Source organism: Ailuropoda melanoleuca, chromosome 1 (genome assembly GCF_002007445.2).
Source record: "Ailuropoda melanoleuca isolate Jingjing chromosome 1, ASM200744v2, whole genome shotgun sequence".
Classification (NCBI taxonomy): Eukaryota; Metazoa; Chordata; class Mammalia; order Carnivora; family Ursidae; genus Ailuropoda; species Ailuropoda melanoleuca.
In genome coordinates this window covers 68,531,689-68,548,858 of record NC_048218.1, presented here as the reverse complement: position 1 = coordinate 68,548,858, position 17,170 = coordinate 68,531,689, and the positions used below count along the sequence as shown (strand labels likewise).

The 17,170-nt window shown below is 38.7% G+C and overlaps 1 protein-coding gene across 1 annotated transcript in view; it reads right to left on the bottom strand.

Moving 5' to 3' along the window:
* The window catches only part of PAK2 (p21 (RAC1) activated kinase 2), an 89,482-nt gene extending 73,065 nt beyond the window's left edge, over window positions 1-16,417 (bottom strand). Inside the window, exon 1 of the mRNA XM_002916748.4 lies at window positions 16,071-16,417. The gene's annotated coding sequence lies outside the window, so the exon portion shown is untranslated. The remainder of the gene's footprint in view (window positions 1-16,070) is intronic.
* Between the last annotated feature and the right edge of the window lie 753 nt (window positions 16,418-17,170).

Sequence of the window (17,170 nt, the reverse complement as noted above, 5' to 3'; positions counted from 1 at the left end):
TTCCCCTATGCTATAAACTCCACAGGCATGGATCCAGTGAGTATTTTGTTGACCACTAACACCTAGCATTGTATCCACTTCATGTGTCTACATGAGTAATTGTTGATGAATAAACCGACCAATGAAAGGTTTATCTGTGATAGCATCAGAGGCAAGTGAACTTTTTTTTTTTTTTAGGCTGGAGGGGACACAGCAAAATTTGAAGAAAGAGTCACTATTCTGTGTGCTTTCAGATCACTATTCTAGAACAAAGATAATTAAATGCTCTATTTATTTTGATCCTCACAATTGATAAAACTGATCCAGAAACCTCACATTAACCATCATATATTCAGTATAAGACCAGAAGGACAATAAATAGTCTAAATTCTCACTACTCAATCCTCATTTACAACAGATCACATTCCCATCCAGAAGATGGGATTCCAGACAATAGGAACAAATAGGAACAAGTAAGTATGATCTAGTTCATGAGACAGCAAGGAAACAAGAGGGCAAATGGCAGCAAGTAGTGGAAAATCAGATTGTGGGGTAGGGCCAAAAAGTCACAGGTGCTGGGCAACAGGGAGCACCTGGAAGTTTTAGAGGTTGTTTTAAGTATTTCTTATTCTCAGAAGTAGTGCCCGATCATTAAAAAAACAAACAACCCAGACCAGAATAAAATCTAAACAAAAAAGTATTTGTAACTCCACTTCCCAAAAGACCTGTTTTTTACCAGGGCAATGACACAGTTGAAGGAGAAAACCTTAGTCTCTCCTAAGTCAAATATTTATTTTGTGCCTATACTGTGTCAGATGCTAGAGATCAAAGACAACTATGATTCAGTGTCCCCTCTGAGTTGGCGTCAGTGGGAAAATAAAAACAGACGACTACTCTGAAATAAGGTAAGAGCTAATAGGGGTGTATGGCATACTATGGAAAAGAGGACCCACAGCTCCCATTTATATGAGTAATTAGGCCAAGAAATCAGACTTGGCTTTTGAAGGATGAGAAGGAATTTGCAGGCAAGGAAAGAGAGGAAGGTCTCTATACACAGAGGAAGCAGTGTGTGAAAAGAAACATAGTAATCTAAATGTGATCCTTCTTTTTTTTCTTTTTCCCCTTGGCCTTCACCCAATCACCACACTGAAAAAGTGAAACAATGACCAAGCACGAAAGAAGAGGCAAGAGTCAGAAATGCTTCAAAATGACTGTAAGGTAGGGAATGGGGAAGTAAGGAACAGCAAAGATTTAAAAAGAAAAAAAAAAAAAAAAGGCAGCTTTGGTCACAAACCTTAAATGGCAATTAATTCAAAATGAAAAATAAAGGGGGGGCAATAAATTTATGAAATGTGTTCAACTTCAGAGAGATGCAAATTGAAACAAGATACCATTTCCTACCATCAAAGTGATAATCTATCAATCTAAAATAAAACCTTTGACTAAAAAATGGTTACCAGCAAACGGATTACTTGATTCCTTGGGTGGTTATCTAAGTTAAACAAAAACTGGAGCCAGCTTATTCTCATTAAAAAAATGGTATCAAATCAGAATCAACCCACGTAGTCTATCCCAAATTTCCAAGAAAACAACTTATATCAGATCTTTGAAGGATTTCCACTAACTATAAGGTCAATCTTAACTGAGAGGGATTCACAACCCAGCCATGCTCTGCTTCATAAAACTAAGTTCAACCATCTGCCTAAAAGAAGGTATGAAGACACCCTGCCCCTCTCTGCCAGCCATCCTTTTATTTAGAGACCCAAGATCAGCCTCAAAGAAACGAACTAGTCAGCCACCCTTGCTAAGCTGTTCGTTGCTATGCAGAAGTGGGTTTTGTGGCAGCCAGAGATCCTTGTTTTCCCCTCTGATCTTTTTTTTTTTTTAAGATTTTATTTATTTATTCGACAGAGATAGAGACAGCCAGTGAGAGAGGGAACACAAGCAGGGGGAATGGGAGAGGAAGAAGCAGGCTCACAGCGGAGGAGCCTGATGTGGGGCTCGATCCCATAACGCCGGGATCACGCCCTGAGCCGAAGGCAGACGCTTAACCGCTGTGCCACCAGGCTCCCCTCCCCTCTGATCTTTCTACATACATTTAGGAGTTTACCATGCAAGTTCCAGAAAAAAACAAGCGTCTATGTTCCTGTGTGTATGTAAGGTTCAGGTGGAGCTGTACAAGCACAGAGAAACATGGATTAGCACATGGCTTCCTGAGAGATGTAGTCACTTAAGCAAAGTGTTGTGCTGTGGGTATAAGGCTAGAATCAGGAAGAGCCCTAACAGCACAAGTTAGAAACCAGATCCCACCAGAACTACTATATTAGATGAATGTCTATTAATCACTGGAACTCAGGCTAGGAGCTATGTATCCTTTGGCAATACACCTAAAAGGTTTCAATCAGAATCACAGCCAACCATAGCAAGGATAACCCACAAACACTTCCAACAAATGTGTATCAGATAATATACAACAGCTACAATTCAAAGATAAAGCAGCAGAAAAAATATTCAACAATTTATGTTGATCCCAACAAAAAATAATGTAGCACAAGAAAAGATAATTACCCATCACAGGCAGCAGAGTCTGACTTAGATGATGAATCACCTCAAGACACAGAACTAACTTCCAAACGGTGGCAAACTATGAAACAGGCACATATGGAGAGAAAAGCCAAAGATAAAATGAGAGTAAATTAAGAAGAAAAGGGAGCAGCATAAATTTTTAAAGGATATAAAGAAGCTAAAATTTCAATAGCAGAAATAAAGCCTACACTGGAAGAGATAAAGGAAAATCAAACAGGTGACAAGACAAACATTTGAGAAACTCACACAAAGGACAGAAATGACAAGCCAACCTAATTATTGTAAGTATTTTCAAGAAAGAAAACAGAACTAAAACAAAATAACTAAAAATATTTCTGGAAATGAAAAAAGAACCAAGTACAAAGACAATAAGGAGCTACTGTATCAGGCAACATTGATGAACGTGTATAAAAGACATGATCTGTGAAAATATCTTAATAAAAAGAAAAAAAAGGGAGCACCTGTGCTTGAGGATTCTTTCTCCCTACTTCTGCCCCCCGCCTTGCGCACTCTCTCTCAAATAAATTAATTAAAAAAAAATTAGCTGAAAAGGCTAGTTGACAAACATTATGTATCACCTTAAATGTAAGCCTGAGAAAAAAGGCAATGAGCACCAACTCCGTCTAAATAAAATTTAAATACTTTGTGTTAATGTGGAATGTGATTACCAAGATAAAAGAGCTGAAAGAAGACGAAGTTAAAAACATGAAATGAGTAAAAAATATACGAAGAATACAAAGTTCCCAGTTCACCATGGAGAGAAAACGCAGATAAAGTGAGGGTGGATTAAGAGGAGCAGCTAGTCTTCTAATATAAGGGGGAGTCAAAGTGTAGTTTTCTTTTAGATTGACAAACCGGAAAAATTTATTTTTTTAAATTTAGATTAATACTTGAATTCATTTAAACTATAAATTAGTGGACTTAAAAACAAGATGCATAAACTCCAAGTAAGTGAGAAAAAAGCAACAAATTTACAAAGCAAAAACTAGAACACAGCGACAGATAACTGAATAAACAAAATGTATACAGCTGACCCTTGAACACCACAGGTTTGAACTGTGCACTGTATGCCAGCTTTCTGATACAGTACTATATAGATTTTCCTTATAATTTTCTGAGTAACATTTTGTTTTACATCATAAGAATACAATCTTATGAGAATATAACATGCTAATTATATGTTAATTATTGTTCATGTTATTAGTAAGGCTTCTGGTCACAGTAGGCTATTCGTATGGTAGTCTGACACCCGTAATCCCCACATTGTTCAAGGGTCAAGTGTATATATACAATGGAGTATTATTCAGCCTTAAAAAAAGAATGAAGTACTAATACATGCTACAGCAAGGATGAAAAAATCATGTGCTATGTGAAACAAACCAAACACAAAAGTATAAATATGGTACGATTCCACTTACATGAATCATCTAGAATAGGCAAAATCATAACAGACATAAAGAATATTAGAAATAGGTTACCAGGGATTGGGAGTAAGGAGGAATGGGGAGTTCATTTTTAGTTAAGTATAGAGGTTCAGTTGGGAAAGATAAAAAAGTGGTGGTGATGGGTGTACAACAATGTACATGTACTTAATACTAAAGAATTGTACATGTAAAAGTGGTTAAGATGGTAATTTTTATCTTATGTACATTATACAATGAAAGCAGCAGCAATGAATCATTAAAAAACAGGAAACCCTAAATAAAATGATAGAAACACACCCAACAGAATTCATTATGATGATAAATGTTGTAAGCATTCACTTTGAATTAAAATAAATAATAAACTACAGGGGTGCCTGGGTGGCTCAGTTGGTTAAGCATCTGACTCTTGGTTTTGGCTCAGGTCATGATCTCAGGGTCATGGGATCAAGCCCCACACTGGGTTCCATGCTCAGTGCGGAGTCTGCTTAGGATTCTCTTCCTCTCCCTCTGCCCCTTCCCCTGCCTGCTTGAGTGCATGCTCCCATGTGCTCTCTCTCAAATAAATAAATAAATAAGTAAATAAATAAATAAAATCTTTTTTTAAAACCTACATGTAATTTTAAAAAGACACAACTAAAACAAAATGGCATGGAAAGCCAAAGTTGGATAATTTATTGAACAAAGACATTTAGTACAGACAGGAATTTAAGTGAAATACAAGACTCAGAAAGTATGATGATTATTTTTATTAAGTATAATTGATAATGAGACTTTCAGCAGTAGATAACTTACACATGCATCAAATAATACTGCATCAAAATACATGATAAAAATCATTAGAGATGAGAGAATGAGAGACAAGCCACAGACTGGGGAAAAATACCTGCAAAAGAAATATCAGATATAAAGGACAGTTACCCAAAATATACAAAGAACTCTTAAAATTCAGCAATATAAAAATTAACAACTCAATTTAAAAATGTGCATAACTTCTGAAGAGATACCTCACCAAAGGTGATACACGGATGGAAAAGCAGCATGCAAAAAGATGCTCAACATAAATCATGGGAGTACTGCAAATCAAAACAATGAGATACCACTACATACCTATGAGACTAGCTAATCAACATCAAATGCTCGTGAGGACGCTGAGCAACAGGGACTCTCTCACCCATGGCTGGTGGGAAATCATATGGTATAACCACTTTGAAAGACAGTTTAGAGGTTTCCCACAAAACTAAATATATTCTTACCATACAATCCAGCAATTATGCTCCTTGGTATTTACACAAATCAGCTGCAAACTTTTATCCATACAAAAATGAAACACAGATGTTTATAGCAATTTTATTCATAATTGACAAATGTGAAAGCTACCAAGAAGTCCTTCAGCAGGAGAATGAATAAACAAACTGCCGTACACCCAGTCAATGGAATATTATTCATTGCTAAAAAGGAATGAGCTATCAAGCCATCAAAAGATGAGAAGGAAACTTAAATGCATATTGCAAGTTGAAAAGGTTACATATTATATGATTTCAATTATAGGACATTCTGGAAAAGGCAATATTATGGAGACAGTAAAAGCACTAGCGGTCGCCAGGAATTAGGGAGAAGGGAGGGATGAATATGTGGATCACGGGTGATTTTTAGGGCTGGGAAACTGTTGTGTATGACACTGTAATGATGGACACAAGTAAACATCCACCATTTATTTGTCCACACCCACTGAATGTACAATATCAAGAGTGAACCCTAAACTATGGACTTTGGTTGATAATGATGTGTCAATGTTAGTTTATCAATTAAAACAAATGTACCATACACGGTGAGACACTGATGGTGGGGGAAGGGGTACTGAAAGTAAGGGGGAGCTTGGAGTATATAGGAACTCTGTACTTTTTACTCAGTTTTGCTGTGAACCTAAAATTGCTATATAAAATAAGTCTATTACTTAAAAAATTAAAAATCATCAGAAATAAAAGAAACTGACACTCAACCAACATATACTTACTGCATGCCCACATGTTCTAAGTTCTAAATAGAATAACAGCAAAGAAATAGAGAAATAAGAAAATGAAAGAAGCCAAATAACTCAGACGAAAGGGCTATAAAGAAAGACACAGAAGGGTAAGAAGTTAGATATCGAGTGCGGTAGGTGAAGGCTATTTTAGATGACCAATCAGGTAAGGCCCCATCGAAACCATAATGTATGAAAGGAAGACAGTATCAGGCAGAAGAAACAAAAATGTAAAGGTCCCAATGTGAGAACAAGCTCTTAAAAACAATGTGACTCTCTTAATCTTTGACAGATTAAGATTTAAAAATTAATGAAGACCGGGTACCTGGGTGGCTCAGTCAGTTGAGTGTCTCACTCTTCTTTAAAGATGTATTTATTTATTTGAGAGAGAGAAAGAGAGAGAGCACAAGCAGGGGGAGCAGCAGACAGAGGAAGAAGCAGGCTCCCTGCCGAGCAAAGGAGCCTGATGCAGGACTCAATCCCAGGAACCTGGGATCATGACCTGAGCTGAAGGCAGATGCTCAACTGACTAAGCCACCCAGGCGTCCCAGCATCAGACTCAATTTTGGCTCAGGTCATGATCTCGAGGTCATGATATCAAGCCCCACATTGGGCTCTGCACTTAGTGTGGAACCTGCTGGGGATTCTCTCTCTCCCTCTGCCCCCCCCATGTGTGTACACATGCGCATGCACACTCTCTCTCTCAAACAAAACAAAACAAAACAAAAACCTAATGAAGACTAAGTCTTATAATAGGAACCATTAAAAAGGAATAATAAACCAAATAAGATAATTTGAGTAATTAAAGTTACATATATACTCTGCAAACAGAAAATGTTTTTTAAGTTTTCACAGAACGCTTACCAAATTGGATTATGCTTTAAGTCATTAAAAAAAAACCCCACAAAAAACACCTTCAGGGAGTGCCTGGGTGGCTCAGAAGGTTAAGCATCCAACTCTTGATTTCAGCTCAGGTCATGATTTCACAGCTGTCTGACTGAGCACCACACGGGGCTCCATGCTCAGTGTGGAGTCTGCTTGAGATTCTCTCTCTCCTCTCCTTCTGCCCCTCCCCCTGCTCATGGGTGTGCTCACGTGTGCACACGCTCTCTCTCTCTCAAGTAGATAAAAATCTTTAAAAAAACCTCAGTAAATTTGAAAGACAGTTTAAAAGACTACAGCAATTGATGACAATGAAAGAAAACAGAGTGAAGAGAACTGTCCTAAATACCTCTTGAATCAAAGAGGAAATCAAACTAGAAATGCCAACTATTTGGAGAGTAATTAATATAAGACCATGATTCATGTAAATTATAGAGTGCAGCCAAAGCTGTACTCAGAGGCAAATTAAGAGCATTAATGTTTTCATTATTAAAAAAAGAAAAAGGAACTAAGAATTTGAGTTAGGAAAAGTATAACAGGGGTGCCTGGGTGGCCCAGTGGGTTAAGCATCCAACTCTTGATTTTGGCTCAGGTCATGATCTCAGGACTGTGATATCAAGCCCTGCATCAGGCTCCACACTGGGAATGGAGACTGCTTAAGATGCTCTCCCGCTCCCGCTCCACAACCCCCAATGCACTCATTCTCTCCCTAAAAAAAAAAAAAAAAGACCGTAACAAAAAAAAAGCAAGAAAAGCAAGAAAAGCAAAATAAAGAGAAAAGTAAAAATCAGGGAATCAGAAAACAGAAAACCAACAATAAATCTGGTTATTAAAAACTAAGTCAATGAACATCTGGCAAGTCAAGAAAAATAACAATCACTATAAAAGGTGGAAATACACACCACAGATTTTAATAATAAAATATTACATACATTCATATAGTAACAAATTTGAAAATCAAAAAATATATATAACCTGGAAAAATACAAATGATCAAAACTGACTTAAAAGAAAGTAAGGATTCCTCAAGATTCTACAGAAGTAACTACAGAAGTTACCATATGGCCTATATACTCCTATTAAACTAAATTTCTGAGATTTTTTCCTACTCTTTCAGTAAATTCTAAAAATATTCTAAGATATTCTAAGACAATTATTGCCTATCTTATTGAACCATGTCTTGGAAATTCTGGACAATATAATAAAGCCCTAAAACAGAAATAAATATTTTGACTACTGGAAAGGAAGGAAAGGTTACTATACTATTTTCAGACAAGACAATGAACCTGGAAAACAAAAGCAAATAAAATTTTATTGAAGACCGGTAAAATAATAAAAATACTGGACACAAATATCCAGTTACGTCTGCGTACTTATCAGAAGTAAATCAAATTAACCAAAACAAAATAATTATAATTTAAACAAGAAATGCAAATTAAACTAGATTTTTATTTGCCTAAGAATAAGCAAATTCTATTAATTTCATTAAAAATGATGGCTGCTTCATTGAGGATAGCAATAAAATGGGATACACACAGCCAGTGATGATACACAGCAAACTTTCCTGAAGGATAATTTAAGACTGTTTGTTAAATGTTTATACCTTTTCAGTCAGCAATTCCACTTCCAGGAAAATATTCTATAATAATCAGGGATGAATAGAAAACTATTCATTATAACATTTTTATATAAAATACTGGAAATAAGTTACACATTCAGCAACTGGAAAAGAGCAAGCAAGGCAGAGCTGTACAATGGAATGTCAGGCAAACATTAAAAGATGATTTTAAGAGAATTTTTAAGAACAAAGGGAAACTTTCAAGATTTAGCAAGATAACAAATTATACAGAACAAGATTCTAATTTTATAAAAGTTAGCTATGTACAAACACACACACATATATATACAGAAGAAAAAACTATATATAGATATATGTATATCTATCTATATCTATCTATCTATCTATCTATCTATCTATCTATCTATCTATCTATATGAAAAAGTACTGGTAGGAAGCATACCAAAATATCAACAGTAGTTATCCATATATAATGGAATAAGGGACTAAAAAAAAAGGCAACTTTATTCTTTTAAAGTATTTAATCAGGAAGGTGAAAAAAGTTCAGGAAGAATTTACAATAGAGATACTTTATCAAACATCTAGCTCTATTTCCACTATTTTTTGTGCCAATGTAACTTCTCCTTTAACAATTTGCTCTTTAGAGCACCTGAAATTTTGTTTAAATGCTTTACCCACCTCTTGCTGCTCATGTGTTTATTATGTAACAATTTTGTTTCACTTATAAGCCTATAAATCACTAAATAAACTCAAATTAGGAACATTAATTAAAAATTTAAAAGCTGAGAATATATCTTAAAATACACCTTGTTCTTCCCCCCTCTCCCCGCTGCGTGGAGCCCAAAGTGGGGCTTGAACTCAAGACCCTAAGATCAAACCTGAGCCAAGACCAAGAGTTGGATGCTTAACCAACTGAGCCATCCAGGTGTCCTAAAATATACCTTTTCTTATGAAATAAATGCAAGGCCAAAATAAAACCTTCTAGCTTTCCAGAACCTATTAAGCATTTACATAAAAAAAATATTACCAATGTAACAGCTTGATCAGAAAGATGTGAGGAAGAACTCAGTAATGCGAATGTATCACTTTTAACCAACACTAGTGAGTTTGTCCTTGCATCTCCCTCTTTGATTAGTTTCAACCGGCAAAAATTGAGAAATAGCTCTCATTTCCAGATAAATAACTCATGCTTTCAGCACACCACAAATAAAGATTATGGATTAACATGTTAAGAAAATATATAAGAAGAATATCTATAACACAGTGGAGATCAAGAAAGACTCCCAAAGAGAGATACACTCAAAAGCAGAAATTTAAAGGATGAGGATGAAATCAGTAGATGACAAGAAACAGGGGTCAAGGGTGCCTGGGTGGCTCAGTCAGTTAAGCATCTGCTTTCGGCTCAGGTCATGATCCCAGGATCCTGGACTGAGCCCTGCATTAGGCTCCCTGCTCAGTGGAGAGCCTGCTTCTCCCTGCATTAGGCTCCCTGCTCAGTGGGGAGCCTGCTTCTCCCTCTCCTTCTGCCTCTCCGCCTGCTTGTGCTCTCTCTCTCTGTCAAATACTCTCTCTGTCAAATAAACAAATAACATCTTAAAAAAAAAAAAAAAGAAACGGGCCAAAGGGGCATTTTTTTTCCTTTTCAGATGTGAGGCTTACAATAAGACCATTACAATATTACTCCCTGAATTTTTATAATTGATTTCACAGCAACCTAAAACTCCTAACATTTTTTCTATACTTGTATTTCATTTCAGTAACCAAGCTATTTTATATTGTTAAAACTCTTACATGCCCCCACACAAATTTCAGAAGGATTAAGATTAAAATACAATTATTATTTTTTAAAGTTTTATTTATTTAAGTAATCTCTACACCCAACAGGGGGCTCAAACTCACAACCCTGAGATCAAAGGTCGCATGCTCCTCCAACTGAGCCAGCCAGGTACCCCAATACAACAATTATTAAAAAGAATGTTTTTTGATAAGGGTAAAATGGGAAAGATCTTCCTAAAGAGAAGGTAAAGGATTATTACCTATTATGTATGAAGAGCTTCTACCATTTGATGAGGAAGGACAGACTGATACAGACTTTTGGACAACAACTTGGCATTTATCGAAACTTAAAATGCACGCTTCAGAATGCTTTTTATGGAAATACTTGTATATATGCACAAAAATACAAGGAAGTTCATTAAGGCTCCAGTTTTACTTGCTCCAAATTGAGAATAAAGACTGTCCCTGACTAATCATGGTTTGACTTAGAGTTTTTGGTCTTTAGGAAGATGTGAAAGTGAAGTTTTCACATTTAGTAGGAACCATATTTTGAATTTTGCTTTTCCCGGGGTTGGAAATACACAGTACTATACCGTCTTGTGACACAGGGCCGTGGCAGCAAGCCACAGCTCTTAGTCAGCCACGTGATCAAGAGGATAAACAACTCATACACTTAAAACCATTCTATTTTTCTTTTCTTTTCTTTTTTTTTTTTTAAGATTTTATTTATTTATTTGACAGAGATAGAGACAGCCAGCAAGAGAGGGAACACAAGCAGGGGGAGTGGGAGAGGAAGAAGCAGGCTGCTAGTGGAGGAGCCTGATGTGGGGCTCGATCCCATAACGCCGGGATCACGCCCTGAATCGAAGGCAGACGCTTAACCGCTGTGCCACCCAGGCGCCCCAAAACCATTCTATTTTTCACTTTCAGTACACTACTCAATAAAGTACATGAGATATTCAACACTTTAATATAAAATAGGCATTGTTAGAGGGTTCTCTCCGGCTGTAGGCTAACCTAAGTGTTCTGGGCATGTTTAAGGTAGGCTAGGCTATGTTTCGCCTTATGCCATTTTCAACTTACAATGGGTTTATCGGGACAAAACCCCCTTGTAAGTTGATGAAGATCTGTACAGTAGTCCCCTCTTACCACGGTTTCTCTTTCTGCAGTTTCAGTTACCAGCAGTAAACTACTGCCCTGGATCCCACTTCTGATGTATTGCCAGAAGGTCAATAGTAGCCTATCGCTACATCACACTGCCTACGCCATTCACCTCACTTCATCTCATCACGTAGGCATTTTATCATCTCACATGATCACAAGAACCGTGAGTACAGTCTAACGAGATATTTTGAGATAGACCACATTCATATAACTTTCATTATAGCATATTGTTATAACTGTTCTATTTCATTATCAGTTACTATTGTTAATCTCCTACTGTGTAATTTCTAATCTAAACTTTATCACAGGTATGTATATGTAGGCAAAAACATATTATATATAGGCTTCACTCTATCTGTGGCTTCAGGCATCCACTGGAGGTCTTGGAACATATCCCCTGTGGATAAGGGGGAATTACTGTAACATAAATAACCATGAATAATGAAACAAAGTACAATGGACTGTATCATGATGGTTAAAAAGATGAAGTACAACTGTATGTATTGAGATGGAAAAGAATATGTAATAACCACTTTTATTTTTTTTTTTTTATTTTTTAAAGATTTTATTTATTTATTTGACAGAGATAGACAGCCAGCGAGAGAGGGAACACAAGCAGGGGGAGTGGGAGAGGAAGAAGCAGGCTCATAGCAGAGGAGCCTGATGTGGCACTCGATCCCATAACACAGGGATCACGCCCTGAGCCGAAGGCAGATGCTTAACCGTTGTGCCACCCAGGCGCGCCCACATCTTTTATTTTTAAAAATTGGTTAAAACCACACACATAGTGCTTATTTATAATTGCATAAAGAAAACAAAATTAACAGTGGGTAGCTCTAAGGAATGGGACTAGCAAGTGAGGAAAGAGGAATTTTCACTTTTTTTATTATAAATAACTGAGCTGCTTGAACCTTTTATAATAAGAATGTGCTGTTTTTGGAATTTAAAAATAAGGGAAAAAAAACACCAGTCCGTTATGATGGTTATTTCTGAGCGCTGAGGCGAAAGTGATTTTTGTCCTGTTTCTTAATAATCTTCGCTACTTTCCAAATTTTCTATGAGAAATATGCATACTTTTTAAAATTTGAAAAACCTGTATTTGAAAAACCTGTATTTTATATCAGTAGCAAAGCTTTTTTTCCCGAAAAAACAATTTCTAATTTAACAGTTATGGTCTCAGAAAATTGATCCTGAGTTCCCAACCTCTTCCAGAAAGCACACTCTTTTTTAAAAGATTTTATTTATTTGAGAGAGTGAGTGAGTGCACCAAGCAGGGGAAGGAGCAAAGGAAAAGGGAAAAGCAGACTCCTCACTGAGCAGGGAGCCGATGCGGGACTTGATCCCAGGACCACAGGACCATGACCTGATCTGAATGCAGACATTTAACTAACTGAGCCACCCAGGCGCCCCTCCAGAAAGCATTCTTAAATCTAAGTTTGGAAGCATAATATTTGCTACACAAGCAATTAAATGTAAAACCTATTCTATTTTTTAAGATTTTTCTTTTATTTGAGAGCGAGAGAGAGCCAGAGAGAGAGCACGAGTGGGGTGAGGGGCAGAGGGAAGGAACAGACTCCCCGCTCAGCAGGGAGCATGATGTGGGGCTGGATCCCAAGACCCCAGGATCATGACCTGAGCCTAAGGCAGACGCTTAACCAACTGAGCCAACAAGGCACCCCTAAAACCTATTTTAGAATGGAACATTAACTAATCTTTATTAAGAACTTAAGCACTGCATTTGTAAAGTACTTTACCTGCATTATCTCATTTGCTTTAAATAGCTCCATGAAATTTGTATTATATTGTTATTACTATCAATCCCCATTTTACAGAAGAAAACCAAGTCCTGGAAAGAGTACATGTCTTATTCAGGGTCAAGTAGAAGAGCCGTCATTCAAACCCAGGTCTCCAGCACCTAACCATTTGAGACACATGGAATGGTAAGTACTAATGTACCTCAGAGATAATAATAGGCTAGAACTCTGAAATCCCTCATGAATGTTCAGAATGACTATTCTTAAATAGGTTAGTGATCCTAAAATGAAGAAGTAGTGAAAATTCTGATCACAGAAGAAAACAATCAGTATTTCTTCAAGGCAATGGGGGCAATTTTTCCTTGTCTTTCTGCTTCTACCAAGGTAAAAGAAGGATACAAGGCCCAACTCAGATTTGTAAGTAACTTACCTGCCCTCTGACTAGTCTGGAATTAGCCCTCTAAGTAACTGGAAGGGTTTTTGAAAACAAACCAATCAGAATCCCGAAGCCTTAAAGCCTTGAACAAGACCTAGTTTCAAGTTTTAATCAAGAGGAGAAATTTTAAAAAGTCAGAAGAAACATTACACTCAATTATTAAAATCGATATTGACAGAAGAAGCAGGAATGACTTTAAAGTATCTACTTACTTTATCTATTTGAACAAGCTCTTTTTTAAAAAGTGTAATTAAAAAGAAATATACACCACTGTTAACCATGCCTATTTGGAAACCTGCCTATCATAAAGATCAGAGAACCACTGGAACCCCTATTCATTTGTTTAGTAGATACACTCCAAATACAAACTTACTGTTACGTTATGATTTGGGGTTTGCAAGGTTAGTATTAAATGTCACAAAGTCCAGAAGAATAACGCTCTTTTTGAATAATGGTAAACCAGGAATCAAAGCCCTAAGTGAAGAGGAATATCCAGTAACTCTTCCCTGGTAAAAATATCTGCTTATAGAAGAATGGACAGAGAAGCTGACATCAACAGACCAAATTCCACACTCCCAACATTTCTATACCTCAGCCCCTTTGGCCAACAAGACCTCTCAAGTTAAGGACAACTGACACTATCAAATGGCAGTATAAAAGCTCAGTGCTAAGTCACTTAGGTAAAAGTGGAGTATTTAGTGAAAGCAAAATTCACTGAATTTAGATTAATGTCTTTCACCAAACCCTGAAAGTGGGCTTAAGACCTACATATATTACAGGTCAAAAACATCTGAAGGTTCATATTTCATAATGTAAATCAGTGTTCTTGGTTGATTAATAGCTATAAAGACTTAAAAGCTAAGGATGAAAGAATTGCCTTAAATCAATACCCTGTATTGGGGCGCCTGGGTGGCTCAGTCCTTGGGCGTCTGCCTTCGGCTCAGGGCGCGATCCCGGCGTTATGGGATCAAGCCCCACGTCAGGCTCTTCCGCTGGGAGCCAGTTTCTTCCTCTCCCACTCCCCCTGCTTGTGTTCCCTCTCTCGCTGGCCGTCTCTATCTCTGTCAAATAAATAAATAAAATCTTAAAAAAAAAATCAATACCCTGTATTAATAGAACATGAACAAAGCTTTCCATTTATATGTATGCATGCATATATATATATTTTTTCCACATATCCATAAAAGATACTTAGAAGTTAGTATGAGTATGTTTTACAAATGCCACAGACCTTCTGGCAAAGTTGACAAGTACTAACCTGCTTTGAAAATTACTATTCACTGTCTTCATCCCAATCTAATTTTATTTAATGTTATTCTTTTGGATAACCCTACAAAAACAAAAGCCCCCAAGCAAATTCTTGTACATTTCAATATCCTGCCTACTTATTAAGAGCGGAAGAGTCAAACAGAGAAGGGGAAAAAACGTGACGTGCACAACCTTGATCCAAAACACAGCTCGTCGTAGTCTAATTTTAGGCCTAACCATTTTGATTGTCTTTTACAGAGGTTAAAAAGAAAACAAACAACTATAGATAACTTGTAAAGTAGAACTGAAACAATTATATCAATGGTAGTTCGTATGATTTATCCAGGAGGAAATAAATCACGCTCGGAACTGCCTCGAGTATTCCAATTAAAACGAAGATACAAGGAGGATACAGCCCCACACCAACCGACAACAGAAATTACTTTTCACACTTTAGTTCTGGGATGACTTTATCTTTAAAGAATTAGCCAAAAGGTTGAGTCCACCGGAGACTCTGTAGCAACGTCCTACGTGTGTTGTTTTAAAGAAAGCCAAACATGGAGAAAAGCCAACCTTCACCTAAATTACCTAAAGAAGCAACTATTCACCTCCTGGCTGAAGATCAAACAAGAATCACGAGAAGATCCGAAAGTTTTGTTCTTAGGCAAGGCCCTCAAATCCTCGGAAAACTATACGTTTCTACTAACGCGGAATATGGAAGAGATTACACATTGTAGTTTAGAAAAGAGTAAAGGGACTAGAGACAACATGCCTAACCAATGAAACTAAGATGACCAGAGAGGTAGCAAGGAGGGGCTGGGACTCAGTAAGACAGGAAAAATCGAGGACTAAAACTCGAGACGCGAGGTCGAACACTAAAGTAAACTGAGAACCGGAGGACGCTGAAACGCGAGGGAAGGGAGACAGAGAGTGGGCAGAGCCTGTGGCGCGACACGGCCCTGGGCAGGGCTGGGTCCAGGAAGAGTCAGACTTCGCCAGCCTAGCGAGCTTCCCATTTCGGGCTAAAGCCGAAGAAAACGGCCCTAGGGAGCAAACAATGAGCCACCGCCCCAGGAGCCGCGGCTCCAGGCACGCAGGTGGCGGCTGCCCCGGCGCTGCCCCCGGCAGGTAGGCTGCCGCGGGCCGCTCGCGCCGGCCAGGCCACGGAGAAGGAAGAAGGAAGAGAGCGACGGCCCGCGTCCCGGCCTGTCTGCACACTTACCTCAGGCGAGGAAAGGTCCCCGCCCCAGCGAGGCGCCTCGGTCCGAGCTCCCGGCGGGCTCTGGAGCCGCCCCGGGCAAGCGCGCGGCGCGGGGCAGGCGGGGACGGAAGGGGAAGCGGGGCGGGAAGACGAGCTGCGCTAGAGCGCAGCCGCTGCTACCGCTAGGCCGAGCGGCAGCCGAGCCCCGCGGGCGCCGGGAAGGGAGGGCAGGGAGCCTTCGGCAATGGCGACGGCCCGGGCCGGAGGGGAAGCGGAACAGCCGCCGCCGCTGCGCGTGGCCACAACCCTGGGGGAGGGCGACGGCGGGGAGCGGGCAGGGGCGGGGCCAGAACACCGCCCCTCGCCGGCCCAAGCCCGGAGCTCCACGGGGCGGAGACCCGCAGCACCTCCCGATGGGCGGGCTCGCGCGGGGGCTGCTGGGAGTCGTAGTTTGGACACGGGCATTCCCCTCTCCTCGCTTTCTCTCTTCGCTCTTTTTTTTCCATCTTGGCCGTGGGAGGGGCGGAGAGAGTGTTCTTTAAATTGAGAAAGAGCGACAGTCCCTCATTTAATTTAGCATTGTCTCCATTCAGGTCTGTGCCAATCAAAGATGCTGACCAACATTACTGTTATATAAATCTGCTACAGTGTATTTGTTTCTGGGAATTCATCCATTATCCATTTTGCATTTTACTTTCAAACTCTTACTATGTTTTGCTGCTAAAGTAAGTCCCAACTCCTTGAAATTAAGGCCTTCATGTTTTATCCAGGGAGGAGTTCGTCAATGTATTCACTAATTCTACAAACATTTGAGCATCTAAAATATATCACTTAGGTATCAGGGATACAGGGTGGACATAAATCACTTTGCCTTTGTGGAGCTTACAAATATGCAAACACAATAATTAACTAGTGATATCTGGTATAAGAAGAAAACTAGGGAGATTATTTTGGATTGGGTGGCCAGAGAAAGCATCTTTAGGGAAGCAACATTTAAGCTGAGAATAGAAGAGAGGCATGAGAAGCTCCTAGGAGAAAGCATTATAGGCAAAAGGAGGAAGAAAAAGCCTTGCTATGATCAGTTAAGAAGACCTGTGTAGCTTGAGTTTATTGCAAGAGTA